General features: G+C 39.6%; 1 long non-coding RNA gene across 2 annotated transcripts; it reads right to left on the bottom strand.

Annotated features, from left to right (window-relative positions):
- Positions 1–584: 584 nt before the first annotated feature.
- On the bottom strand, positions 585–8,513 carry LOC131698873 (uncharacterized). Of its 2 annotated transcripts, none has more exons than XR_009307881.1 (5): positions 7,963–8,513; positions 4,891–5,023; positions 4,695–4,753; positions 2,505–2,689; positions 585–1,216 (listed from the first exon to the last, which is right to left on the bottom strand). It is a non-coding gene; the product is annotated as an uncharacterized LOC131698873 (long non-coding RNA). The 2 variants fall into 2 exon arrangements; XR_009307880.1 differs by having other exon boundaries at positions 2,505–2,659; positions 7,963–8,506.
- Positions 8,514–13,888: the final 5,375 nt, after the last annotated feature.

Genomic DNA, 13,888 nt, shown 5'->3' with positions numbered 1-13,888 from the left:
GGGGCTGCATTTCTGCAAATGGAGTTGGGGATTTGGTCAGAATTAATGGTCTCCTCAATGCTGAGAAGTACAGGCAGATACTTATCCATCATGCAATACCATCAGGGATGCATCTGATTGGCCCCAAATTTATTCTGCAGCATGACAACGACCCCAAACATACAGCGAAAGTCATTAAGAACTATCTTCAGCGTAAAGAAGAACAAGGAGTCCTGGAAGTGATGGTATGGCCCCCACAGAGCCCTGATCTCAACATCATCGAGTCTGTCTGGGATTACATGAAGAGAGAGAAGCAACTGAGGCTGCCTAAATCCACAGAAGAACTGTGGTTAGTTCTCCAAGATTTTTGGGCCAACCTTCCTGCCGATTTCCTTCAAAAACTGTGTGCAAGTGTACCTAGAAGAATTGATGCTGTTTTGAAGGCAAAGGGTGGTCACACCAAATATTGATTAGATGTAGATTTTTCTTTTGTTCACTCACTTTGCATTTTGTTAATTGTTAAATATAAACTATTAACATGTCTATTTTTGAAAGCATTCTTACTTTACAGCATTTTGTCACACCTGCCTAAAACTTTTGCACAGTACTGTATATATATGTATTGTAAGTTGCCCTGGATAACAGTCTCTGTTAATAAATCATGTGCCTGGCTGTCAGGATCCATTATAAAAGTGATGAGGAAAAGCAATGCCTTCCATCTTAGCCTTCCTAACACTGCCAAGAGACAAACCTGTGCTGTCTCACCCTGTGCTTTTACCAGAAGAGACACTCGGGGATCCCCAGATTTTAGAAATTCAATGAGGTCTGGGTAAAAGAAGTTTGTGTTTAGCACCAGACGTACCTGTTTTTAATGATGGTGTAGGTGTCCTTTCCCTTGGTGTCTGTGGGTGAGGAGTAGCAGGAATCTGCAGATACCTGGAGGCTTGTATCCTTAGAATCCACAACAAATTCAATGTAGAGCCTCCCACTCAGATCCACTTCATAGGGAAATTCCGTGACTGGATCATTAAAGGCTTTAGTTTTGAATAAGTGTAGAGAGACCTTGTATTTACCCTGATTCAGCCATACCCTCAACCATAGGGTTGAACTGAAAACTGAAGGTCTCATTAGCCGTCATCTCGCATGTTAAAGGGATCTCAAGACGACGTACAGGTATTGGGGTGTCTGTAACAGTGCCATAAACCGTGTTGGAATAAACTATCTTGTTTCCTTCCACCTGAAAAAGCAATGTGATAACGTTAAAAGAAGGGTTTGATGGTGTTCTAGATTCTTTTAGATATGCTGAATGCTATGACACAAATACCCCGTTTACACTAGCACACCCGTACCATGAGGGCTCCACACCTTTTTGGTTTATTTTTTAAATTATAAATATATTTCCGCATACATCCCTGTTTTACACATTTGGCAAAAATATTTACTCGCTAGAAACTGACAAATCAAATGTTTTGCTTATGTGTATGGATTGCATACATATTGCATCATCAACTTGCTACTCAGTACGTTCATTATGTGTACGTCAGTCGCTCGGCTCGCCTTTCTTTAATGTAAATGCGAACCATGCAAGCCAGCTCCAGCTCCAGACCCAGCTCGGCTCGGGTGTGGTAGTGTAAACGGGGTAATAGGCACTGGGTGCTCCATGGGTGCTCCGGGGCTCAAGCACCCACCGAAAACAATTAGCATGTGCTCAGCACCCACTAGCCACGGCCATTTTAGTTTTACAAGATACATTTTATTAATGATATGTTAAAAACATTTACCTGAAACCAAACTTTAACAATGGTACCACTAGGGCAGAAGCACATAACTGACTGCACAGTGTCATACGAGAAGAAGCCTATGCTATGACAGGGATTTTTTTTTTTTTTTTTTTTTTTAAATCTCTGATGAGAAAATGTGAAACTTCTTACAAATTAAATTGTTACAAACGTCTTACAAATTACAAATGATTTATCCCAATTAAAAGGTTAAGTAACACATTTTGATGCTGGTGCAAAGCACAACACAGTCAATAGTACCATATACAGTACTGCACTCTTCATAATATGCTGCAGATCAAAGGTTTCACAACATTAGAGTACAGTAGTAATTCAAAGGCTTGAGCCCTGGATCTAAGTACAGGTCAGTACAGAGACCATTTTATTGATGCAGATGCTTGTAGAGTCCATCCTGTGTGTTCTGCAGGATACCATTGTGAGTGCAGAATATTACTAATGTCAATTGCATTGCATTTGCATAAAACATTTACCCAACATGAGCTAGGTATTTAAGTATTCTAAGTATTTTAGTAATTATCAGTTTACAATTGTACAAATTGCTAAATTTGTAATGACCAAAACCTTACTGCAATGCAAATTCATTATACAACTAACCAGTATTTGGTGTCACTTGAAAGCAAACCTGTTTTCTATTGACATACATATAACCTATGGTACTGTACAAGTGAAATACATACTAAAACTATTTATTTAATTTCCCATTATAATATGAAGGAACAGCCTTACCCGAGACGCAGTTCCACACGCGCTGAATAGTACCCTCACCACCACCCAGTTTCCTGCATCTTGTGCTTTGCATTGTTGGTCATTATTCTGCAGATGGATGTTATCAATGGTGATCTTGGCATCGGTTAGCAGAGCCTTTGGAAACCGGTATTCAGCTGCATCAGAAGCACAGTTCAAAGATCCCTCTTTTCATTTCATAAAAGAAGATTGACACACTCAAAAATTCAGTCAGTTAGTAAGAATCCTTTTTTTCAGTGACAAATTATTTTACCCCATTTCTTCTCAATTAAGAATGGCCAATTATATCGAGTTCCATGATGCACGACGTCCCAAACATTAGTAAAGTTTCTCATTAATTACCATAATCATGTTATAAACAATGACACGGATTGTGAAAAGTTTCCTTCTTCCAGGAGTGTTTGTCTTGTCCTGGGAAAGCAGAGGGTTCCTGTACTTTCCCATTCCCTGGATCACTTGTACTTCACTCATCTGGGTTAACCCACAATTCTCCCCACCTTATAAATATAGCCATGCAGCTCTCGTCATGCAGCTCCAGCCATGTAATGCGTGCGCAGGTTGTAATAGACGTCATTATTCATCTGGTAAATGTCTGTTATAATGTTTTTAAACAATCTATTAAATAATGATGGTTTAATCAAATCAAGGCATAATTAGTGTTTTTTTCAAATAAATACATTTCAAGATCTGCTCCTGGGGAGCTCCCACACATTGATTTAAATAATCTTCATCATTATTTTCTGAACCCAGTTACATAGAAATATTCCTCATATGCTTCTTTTATCAGCTACTGAGATGCATTATTATTGGGGAAATGTCATACAGTGTGATATGGATAACTATAATAATATGTAATAATGCACACAGTGATATGCATATTACCATATCATCTGACATTCCTATTGCAATCGCGTACTACAGTCATCTGTATTTAAATAATAAATCTTCATCAACACTCTTTCAAAATGTCCAGCATACAAAGAGTGTGTTGGTATTAGGGAGATTACTGTTTTGCTTTTCTTTCAAATTTGAATTTATAAAACAAAAATACATAGGTTATGTCAAATTGACATTTTTGCTTTGTTACGTTTATTGTTATTGTTAATAGTAATTGTTTGATGGGGGTCTTATGAAGTTTCCATCGGCTGTATTCCGATAAGGTACGCTGTGATCATGTGATTGGGGTGTTCAGATGAATGAGCTTGCCTTCGGCAGTATAATGATGACGTCAATTAAAAGCTGCGCACGCATGACTTCATGGCTGGAGGATCCAGGCTGTTCGTTTATGCTGCATCTCATATGTATTGTCGATACAGCCAAAAGAGATTCTCTACATTATGAAGTATGGAGGCTGTTTACTTTGCTGTTTGAGGGAAGTCTATCCAAACATAGTATTATCAGTTTTAAAGCCTAAATTTTATTGTGCCGGAGCACTTCGAAATGTGTCACTTGTGCCGTCACCATCAGAGTAATGACATGTAATTCAAAAACGAATTTCCATTTCTGCGAGTCCATTTTAAATAAATAAAATGCAGGCACTACAAATTATTTGAGACTACTTACATCAGTAATAAATTGACCATGCATGATTTACTGAGAAAACGCCCAACAAAACTTCCTTAAATTAAGGAGCAGTGAAAATCCAAAAAACAAAAAAAATCCCACCTTGGTACCATATATGCAATACTTTTTTCACTATTCAAATGTTGCAGTAACAAAACCTAATGACACGAACTGAAGGGGAATGCATGCGATCAGTTCACATGTGATGTAGGCTACCTACGCTTTCTTTCCAACTATAGTACGCTATAGTTTTTAGGGTGCGTTCAAAAGTGAAATTTCTGATACATTTTTTTTGTGTGTTCTGACACATGCTTTAGTTGCAAGAGCTTAACTGTTGAGTCGGGTCGAGTCCAAAAAAAGGTGTGCTTGCTCAGGATCGGGTCGGTTTTGAGTCTGGCTTAAAATTCAGGACCGAGCAGACCTCCAAATTGCAGCCATTTTGGTGCTGCTTTTCTCTTTCCAGAATACAGTAAACACCAGCAAGTGGAGATGAGTTTCTCATTTTACAACTAATTTCTTTAAGAGAAGCCTTTGCTAAATTATCACTACCTAATACAATTTCACATTTCTTGTGAGATTACATCATTGTGGAAAAAAAATGGTACTTACTTTGAACTCCTATGACAGAATTTGCACAGAGAAAACTGAAGGTTAGGAAGATGAGCATCCTGTAAAAAAAATAAATAAAAAAGGTTTTGTTTAAACTTGCTCTTAAGATACTGCGACTTTAGCGGCTGCTAAAACATGTCCCTGCATTAAAACATAATAACATTAGAAATATGAGAACAAGGAAAGGCCAGCTTACATTCTGCAGGTTGAGTCCTCTTTCAGGTCAGGATGGAGTATCTTCTACCAGGCTTTTCTGGACTGCAGCAGATTCAGGTCCTGATGTCTTGCTGAACTTCAAGTGTTACTTTCTTATATCTTAACTTAGTTCCCTAAGATGGAAAGGTTTAGATTGTCATCCCTTTATGATTGGTTACTTTAACATGGCCATTCCACTCTTTCTATGCTAGAATTGATTATGTTGTACATTGTGTTGGTATATTATTTAGTTATAATTCAGTCTGCTCATGCAATAATTCATGTGATCCTTCTTTTTCAAACCTCTTCTTTTGAACCTTTCTTCTGTCACATAAAAGCATTTACTCTGCATACCATTTCTCTCTGACTGTCATCCATCAAAATAGCCTCTGTGGTTTCTCAATTACATCTTAACATTACATTCTGAGATCACCACCTCAGCACACTTCCTTTTAATAACATCTGTGGTTTGCAGAACTTCATTTTATACTTTTTTTTAACAAATAAATACTAACTAAAAAAAATCTAGAATATACAGTATGATTATAAGTTTAAATATTAGTCTTAACCCTACAAACCACACTTTCTCCACAAACTACAGACCAAGTGCATCCAACACCCAGGAAGTGATGTTATCCCAACACGACGCTCAACTTGAAGTGCATTATTCCTATTATACAATGGCTCAAGCTATAAAAACTTACACAAATTCAGAGTAGATATCCATCGTTACAATTTATAGTCTTCATTTAAATAAGAAAAAGAGTTCACCAAAACTTAACAACATTAATTAAAAACAAACGTATGGTACTAATAATAAATGATGAGGTTTCAATGTTCTCTTTCAACCGGGACGGCATCTTTTTGCGTTTTTGTTATAATATTATTATTTCTTATGTATGGCTTATACTGGGAAGCAGCATGAAGTTATGACAGGTAAACAGGATCTTGAATGCTGGAATCTAAAGCATGACTTCTGTTTACATGGTATTTTTTTTTATAAATAATTTAGTCGTTGCTAATTATTTTTTTATTATTTTCTCCCCAATTTAGAATGGCCAGTTATTTTTAGGCTCAGCTCACCACGACCACCCCTGCGCTGACTCGGGAGGGCGAAGACGAACACACGCTGTCCTCCAAAGCGTGTGCCGTCAGCCAACCGCATTTTTTCACACTGCGGACTCACCATGCAGCCACCCAAGAAGCTCCAATCCTCGGTCGGCAAAGGAATAGCCTGAACTCGAACTCGCGATGTCCAGATAGGGCACATCCTGCACTCCACACGGAGCGCCTTTACTGGATGCGCCATTCGGGAGCCCTTACATGGTTGTGGCGGAGTGTCCCGCCCCTATATATTTATTTATTATTATTTGTATTTTCCCCGTGAGGATACGTGGCTGATCAGCTACTGATTATTTAACTAGCTGACAGTCACGCATCCTTACTAAACTCGTGCAGACTGTGGCCGAGGGGTAATAAGATAATGAACAGCTAGTTAACCCCTCGGTCAGAGTATAAGAACCTGCAGCTGTCCGTGCTGCGGGGTGGAGTTTACAGAGGAGAGTACGGGGAGCGGAGAGAGCGAGGAGAAAATAAAACAACTGCTACGTATCGTGCTGGGTTAAAAGCAGAACGCTTATTTGTTTCTATTTGTTTGGCCAACGTGCCTTTTTGTTTTGTGTTTTGTTATTTGTTTAAATCCTTTTTGTATTATGATTTAATAAAAGCAGCTGAACGTCGTAGCGTTTCAGCTTTCACCCGCCCATCCACTGTTTTGGTTCTGTTACTTCCTGGTCCGTGACGTCACCACACCTCACCACTGCAAGCCATCCTGCCACATAGGTATTTTTAAGCTATTTTAAGCATGTGAATTTAAATCACACTATCTAAACACCATGCTTCTACTTTAGCAAGAGGAATGCAAGTGATATGCATGTGCTAAATCCTTAATGTGGAGGCAATTTTCGAATGCATGTACACCCCATCATTCAGTGTTTTTATATATAATTTTTTAAATGTTTGAGGTGCCGCACACAGTGCCATCACTTTAGGAACCTGACATGGGTTTAGACCACTGCTCTTTAAGAACATATAATAATCTGCAGCTACAGATCAAATTGTTAAATACATTGTAAATTAATAATGATTACATTTAGGAAGAAATCACAGACATTAGAAAAATACAATAAAAGTAAAAATGTTCCATAACCATTTATAGTCCTTCGTACTGTAGCGCCCTCTCTACAGGGCTATTGACTTGACTACGCCACCCCTTAATTATTCCAGGAGTAAGGGGAGCTATGAATTACAAGGTCTCTCTTATATTGTGATCCCCACTTGAGTTCCTTCCAATTAAATGAAAGAATAATAATACAATTAAACATGCATATCTTAAAAACCTTACCCAAAATAGGCAGGGCAATATTTATGGGCATTGTGATCTGGGGGAGGCTGAAGACAGACTCCCAACGCTTTTGCTCAGATTTTCTTTAGAAACACAATTCTTTAAGTAGTTAAAGTTCTTGTTTCTACCCCAAAGGGTTACACTCAGGTTTGTTGGCTTGCAATATATTGAACCTATGCACTGTAGTGTTTATTTGAGTCTTCAGTTTTAATGCCAACATGCAAGGTAAGTGCATGTATGAAAGCAAACCAAACAAATAAATAACAAAGCACAGGAGCGATAATGAAAACAGAATAACAAAACTCAACGAAAGCAAAATCAAATTGAAACAATTCAACAGAAACAAAACAGTGGCCAACACGTCTCCTATAAAAAGAGAAACAAACATACGCATGATCTCAAACCGGACAAAATTCTGATAGGTTGCTAATAAAGCAATGCACTAACTATTGTACACTCGTTTATTTATTAAAACCAAGTAAACTGTCTAAATAATTTAACAACAAAAGAAAACAAACCATACACTACCTTGGGTGAACCAGACTACCGACTTTCTCTCCTTACTGTTCACCCTACTAAATACCAATAAAAAATTGAAAGTATTTAGAGGCAAGGGAGATCAGCACAAAAACAAAGCTGGGGAGTGAAATCTTTATTTCTTAATCTTACCGACAATAACAGCACTGCGATCCAAAGAAAATGAAAACCACGGTACTCTTGATTCACAGAACTCTGTCTTTTCAGATGGACTTGTAATCCTGTCTTGTATGCTGTGCTCTTCTGCCCTATTGTCATTGAAAATGCACTATTCAGCCCTCAACCTCAGGGATTTAAAATCAAGGGGTATCATACAGTGCGTTTACATGAGCATAAGAATTCCGATATTTTTCGGAAAACTAATTCTGATATCAAGCCATGTATATTCCTTAGATCAGTTTTCGGAAAACAGCACCTAGAAATTTCCGATTCAATTCCGAAAACGAACCAAATGTATATCATGTAAACGCACTTTTCTGAAAACTTATTCTGATAGCGTACTGCACATGTGCAAACTTTGACCTTCATTCCTGCACGTGGTTTTAGAAAATAGAGAAAATAATAATAATATGTAGTCAGTCTGCATGGATCCATTTGCTCCGTTATTGAATCGTATTTTGTCATATACTTGTACTTGCTAGAACAGAAGTCATTGTATTTTATCTTGCTCTTAATTGTATTAATACTTGTACTGTGATTCTTGAAATTTATTTTTGTTTATGATTATAAGTCGCCCTAGATAAGTGCGTCTGCTAAGAAATAAATAATAATAATATTATTACATACAATTACCCATTTGTACAGTTGGGTTTTTACTGGAGCAATCTAGGTAAAGTAGCAGTGTCCCCCACCTGGGATTGAACCCACAACCCTCTGGTCAAGAGTCCAGAGCCCTAACCACTACTCCACACTGCTGCCCTACTTAAAAACATTTACACTGGCTATAGGGTTAACTGCAAGTGGGATGGATAGAATGAAACTAATTTTACCAACCTGTGTGACTTCCTTAATGCCTAGATTGATAGTTTGGTACAGTTGATAATTCAGTCATATGCAGTCTTGGTATTGATAGAATGCTACAGTGTTTCAACCTGCCATTTAATAACTGCCTAGGCTGTTACTTTATTGCAGTACACACTTGTATTAGTCCATAGGTGGGAGGTCTGACATTACAAACATACTGTCTTGCTTTTTGTGTTCACCCACAGCTGAGTTGGAGAAAAACATGCTATTTAGCTCTGCGCATGCTGTCGTATAGAATTTGAAGAGCCTGGGCGGAATCCCTTCTACCAGACCAGACAGGGTAACATTTCTCACCCTTTTGAGGGTGACTGACCCGGGTCCCTACACTTTGAACTCACAATTGCCAGATGTATATAGTTTCTTTCATGCCATCGGACCCCAAATCTCTTTACAGGAAGAAAGGGACTCCCTTCATCCACACTGCAGCTATTATGCCCAGCACACTGACACAGCAGTTCAGATGAGAAGTGAAGACTCGCTTAGCCAATTCAACTCTGTGGGTCATTTAAAAAGGCCAAAGTGGCTAAATTTGAATTTAGTCAGGATACCAGGGTTAGCATTCCTACTGCCTAATCATTTAATTAGCACCAAGAAATCTTTAATGATGTTCGTGTGAGTATTTGTCAGGTACTCTGGTTTCCTCCCACAATCCAAAGACATGCTGGCTAAGTGGATTGGCCTTTTTATATTGCCCCTTAGTTGCCCTGCGATGGACTGGCATCCCGTCCAGGGTGTAGTCCTTATCTTGCGCCCTATGTCTACAGGGTAAGGCTCCGGCTCACCTCAACACTCTATGGGATTAAGTGGTTACAGATAATGAATGGATCTTTAATGAGCAGTTATCAGTATCCCAGTATCCATTTTAACGTCTCATACAAAAGGAAATGTTTCCAGCAGCACAGTATCCCGAGTACCATTCTGGAATATTGGTGTTTTACACCAGCTGGGAGTGAAGAGAGTCCCGCCACCACCTGCTGTATACCCTTCAAACCCTATTAGAAATTCTTTGTGCTACATTTTCAACACTTTTTACTGGCCCCTCACAAACTACACTTGCTCAGCACACCATTTCCCTTGGACTTTGCCATACATCAAAATAGACTTGGTGGTTTCTCAATTACAATACATCTTTGTGAAGTCACCACATCCAGCACACTTCCTTTTAATAACATATGTGTTTTGCAGAACTTAATTTCTCATAGCAAATAATACCAAGTAAATATAGCTTATAAGAAAATGCCCTATTTATTTGCATTAAGGTTTTTTTTTATAATTGTGTTTATTATTATGTGCATGATGTAAAGCCTTTTTTTATTTATTCACCTTCTACTTTATTAGATTTTTTGTGTGATAACATTTTGATAGTTTGGATTTTTGTTTTTTAATGCCCTGCAACTGATTATCCCCAACTTGAAACTAATACAAATTGGCCACACTGGCACAGCTTAAAAAGCCTGCAACAAAGGAACATGCTGAGGAGCAAAAAGAAACACATAGAGGAACCTAGAAAGTATCTGTCTGCTTCCCCATGTTGGCACAGCCGTAATTTCTCACATCCGGAGGCATGTTAGGTGTAGCCCTTGTAGCGGGGTGGTGGTGCTTCTGGGCAGGCTGCTGGTCTGACATGATTCTTTTTGCCTTTACCAGCACTTGTCAGAGAGGCAGCAACAAAAGCCGGAAACCTTCACAGGGCCATGGGTTTCTTCTGGGGCACTAATTTCTTCTGCTGTCTCCTATAGAGGTTCCATGCATCGATGAGTGCCACTGTGACAGTTTGCCACCAAATATACCTCTGTAAGGCAATTTGATAGTCCATATTAATATTTGGGATGTATGGTACATTCAATGGAGAGATATTGAGCACAGAGTTTAGGTGGGGTATTTTGGAATGCAGGTTCAGCAAATATGACCATTTATGGGCATTTGTGGAAAGGGTCTCTGTTCTGCTCTGTTTTGGTTGCATAGGGTGATGGGAGAATCTCAGAGATAACAGAGACAGAGGAATGTTTGTGAGGCTTGGGGACTGGCCACGTACACAGGTTTAGGTGGGGAGGGTCTCAAATGATGCCATTATAGGGGAGTGTTATTAAAAAGTGATTGCAGCCATTGACTGTGGCACAGATTCCATCCGTTGTGACGCAGAGCATTACACCAATAAATATATTTTTGGCTGCACTGATATTATTTTTCAGGTTTCATCAATTTTTCCTTACAATTGGGGGCTCGTCCGGGATATCGAGAACGAAACAGAAATCTGCTTGCAGACTCGAGATTCCTTATCTGATGAGAGAGGGGGTGTTGTGGAGTGTCACATGGTCGGGAGAGATTCTATCAGGTCCAATTGTTTTCTACTTGTGAAAAATACTATTAATGGTGAGTGTTTAAGAGTGTTTTTCTGATTTCCATTACACGAGAGTAGATGTTAAAACTTCATGCTGATTTGAACTCGGCTCTCGCCAAGATAAGCACCAACTAAGACGTAGCTTTACAGTAAACTAATGTGATCCATATGCGTCTCCATCCATTTACGTTTCCTTCCATATGATGATGTAGATATCCTTCTGTCTAGTGTTAATGGCTGAAGTGTAATGCTGGCTCCAGGGATCAGCTTATTTTGCCTCCCTGGCGCATCAGCACACACAACGGCTGCGATGCTGGCTCCGGGGATCAACCAAAGTGCGGCCTCCCCAGCGCATCAGCATGACAACCGTCTGGACTGAGCTAAGTAGGGTACATCTCTGGGGTTTTCAAGTGGGCACCTTCCATCCTCAGTGTTTCGTCGACTAGCCCACGACACCTCAAGAGGGCTCGACGGTGATTCTGGCGTCCCAGCATCATCCCCCTCCGTCCCCCACTCAACTCAGCCCAGCTTACTTACCTGTCCCCAGCCAGAATCTTTCCGTCTCAACCACAGCCAGTTGCTGCTCCTCTCTGCTGCTTCAGATAAGTTCTTCACTGTGCGACGCAACTCTTGGCCACTGAATCCGACGTCTCTGAGAAACCGGGTTGTAGAGTGTGCCACAAATCCTCGACAACCCACTTCCACTGGGTAAACCCGAACTCTCCATCCTCGCTGTTCCGCTTCAGTGGCTAGTTGAGCATACCGCAGTTTCTTCCTCTCATACGCCTCATCTACAGCATCCTCCCATGGCACTGTTAACTCTACCAGGTGAACAAGGCGTGCTGATCCAGACCAAAAGACAATATCTGGTCGAAGGTTAGTGGTGGCAATCTCAGGTGGAAAAATAGGCCGTTGACCAACATCTGCCAGCATATTACAGTCTCTAGCAGCTTCCAGTTGTCCTGGGCGAGGATTGGTTTTAACACCTTTTCTTGGTGGTTGCTCTCCTGGGCGGAGGAATGTTGTCTTTTGTGTGTAATGTTTTGATGGAACTGGCTTACAAAGGGAGAGAAATCGGGATGGTCCCGTATTAAGCAAACAAGTGCACATGTTTACGTCGATCGTAAGACGTAATACAAGGGAAAGTTAGACAGATTCTTCTCGTCTAAAAGAACATAAACAAAAATAGGTAAAAATTGATAAAAACTGACCAGGATATTTTGAAAGTGATCACTTCATTTATGCCTAATTGAGTAGATTATTGGAAATTGATAATACTCTTGACTTGCAGTATACATTGAGTGGGATGGATTGTAGTTATCTGTTACGGATCTCGCATTTTATTTTATTTTCCTCTTATTTTTTAATCGAGAAGTACCGTCTGGAAACATGATTTTTAATTTGCTGTAACCTCAAGACGTATGTTGAGTATTCTGGCGGTATGTTTTTCTTTTTGATGTAACTAGACTATGTAAATGCTGTTGGTTTAATTTACAGTTCTGGTCACCTTGTTACAAAAAGGATATTGCTGCTCTAGAAAGAGTGCAAAGAAGAGCAACCAGAATTATCCCGGGTTTAAAAGGCATGTTGTATGCAGACAGGCTAAAAGAATGGAATCTATTCAGTCTTGAACAAAGAAGACTATGCGGCAATCTGATTCAAACATTCAAAATCCTAAAAGGTATAGACAATGTCGACCCAGGGGACTTTTTGACGTGAAAAAAGAAACAAGGACCAGGGGTCACAAATGGAGATTAGATAAAGGGGCATTCAGAACAGAAAATAGGAGGCACTTTTTTACACAGAGAATTGTGAGGGTCTGGAACCAACTCCCCAGTAATGTTGTTGAAGCTGACACCCTGGGATCCTTCAAGAAACTGCTTGATGAGATTCTTGGATCAATAAGCTACTAACAACCAAACGAGCAAGATGGGCTGAATGGCCTCCTCTCGTTTGTAAACTCTTATGTTCTTCTTATGTACTGTAACCCCAGACGAAGTTGGGTATTCTGGCAGTATTGTTTTTCTTTTAGAACTTGTTTATTTCCTGTAAATCCCTAACATAATTGGGTAAGGTAGGGCTCTTGTTTCTCTATTTTTTTAAGCAGCTATTAGTCTAGGGAATCGCAGTAACACAAGCACTACTGTGAACTACTGGGTGAATGCTGTAGTAAGAGTGTGTAAAATGGATGAACTTGTGGAGCAGTTCATTGCAAAGCATGGGCTGAGAGAAGACCCGTTTGAAGGTATAGAAAAGCAGGAAGACCCTATTACATAGGGCAAAGAACAGTTTGAAACTAGTGAAAAGGCAGATTGGCTACTGTTTTATCAGGACAACGAGGTATGGTGAAAGTACTACAGAAAAAATGACTATGTCAGGACAATGCACGTAGGTTAAAAAATTGAAATGAGTTTGAGAAAGAGCAAATGAAAAGTATGGCGAGTAGTGTTGCGCGTCTGGAGTCGCAAGGGGCGCTGGCCGCTGACTTTCAGCTTCAAATGCGTAAGGAGAAAGGAGTTATTGGAGAGCAATTGCAAGTGATTAAGATGGAAAATAGGGATTTGAAAGAGCAGTTGCAGAAAGTGCTTATGATTGTTTAGTGAGAAAGTGTGTTAATACACCTTCTTCTCAGAGCAGATCGAATAGTACCGTGATTGATAAACTTAAACAACAAATGTGTTTGATTGAGGGACA

Source organism: Acipenser ruthenus, chromosome 20 (genome assembly GCF_902713425.1).
Source record: "Acipenser ruthenus chromosome 20, fAciRut3.2 maternal haplotype, whole genome shotgun sequence".
NCBI classification, from domain to species: Eukaryota; Metazoa; Chordata; class Actinopteri; order Acipenseriformes; family Acipenseridae; genus Acipenser; species Acipenser ruthenus.
Note: the sequence above shows the minus strand (reverse complement) of the source record. Positions and strands in the feature narration are given on the sequence as shown.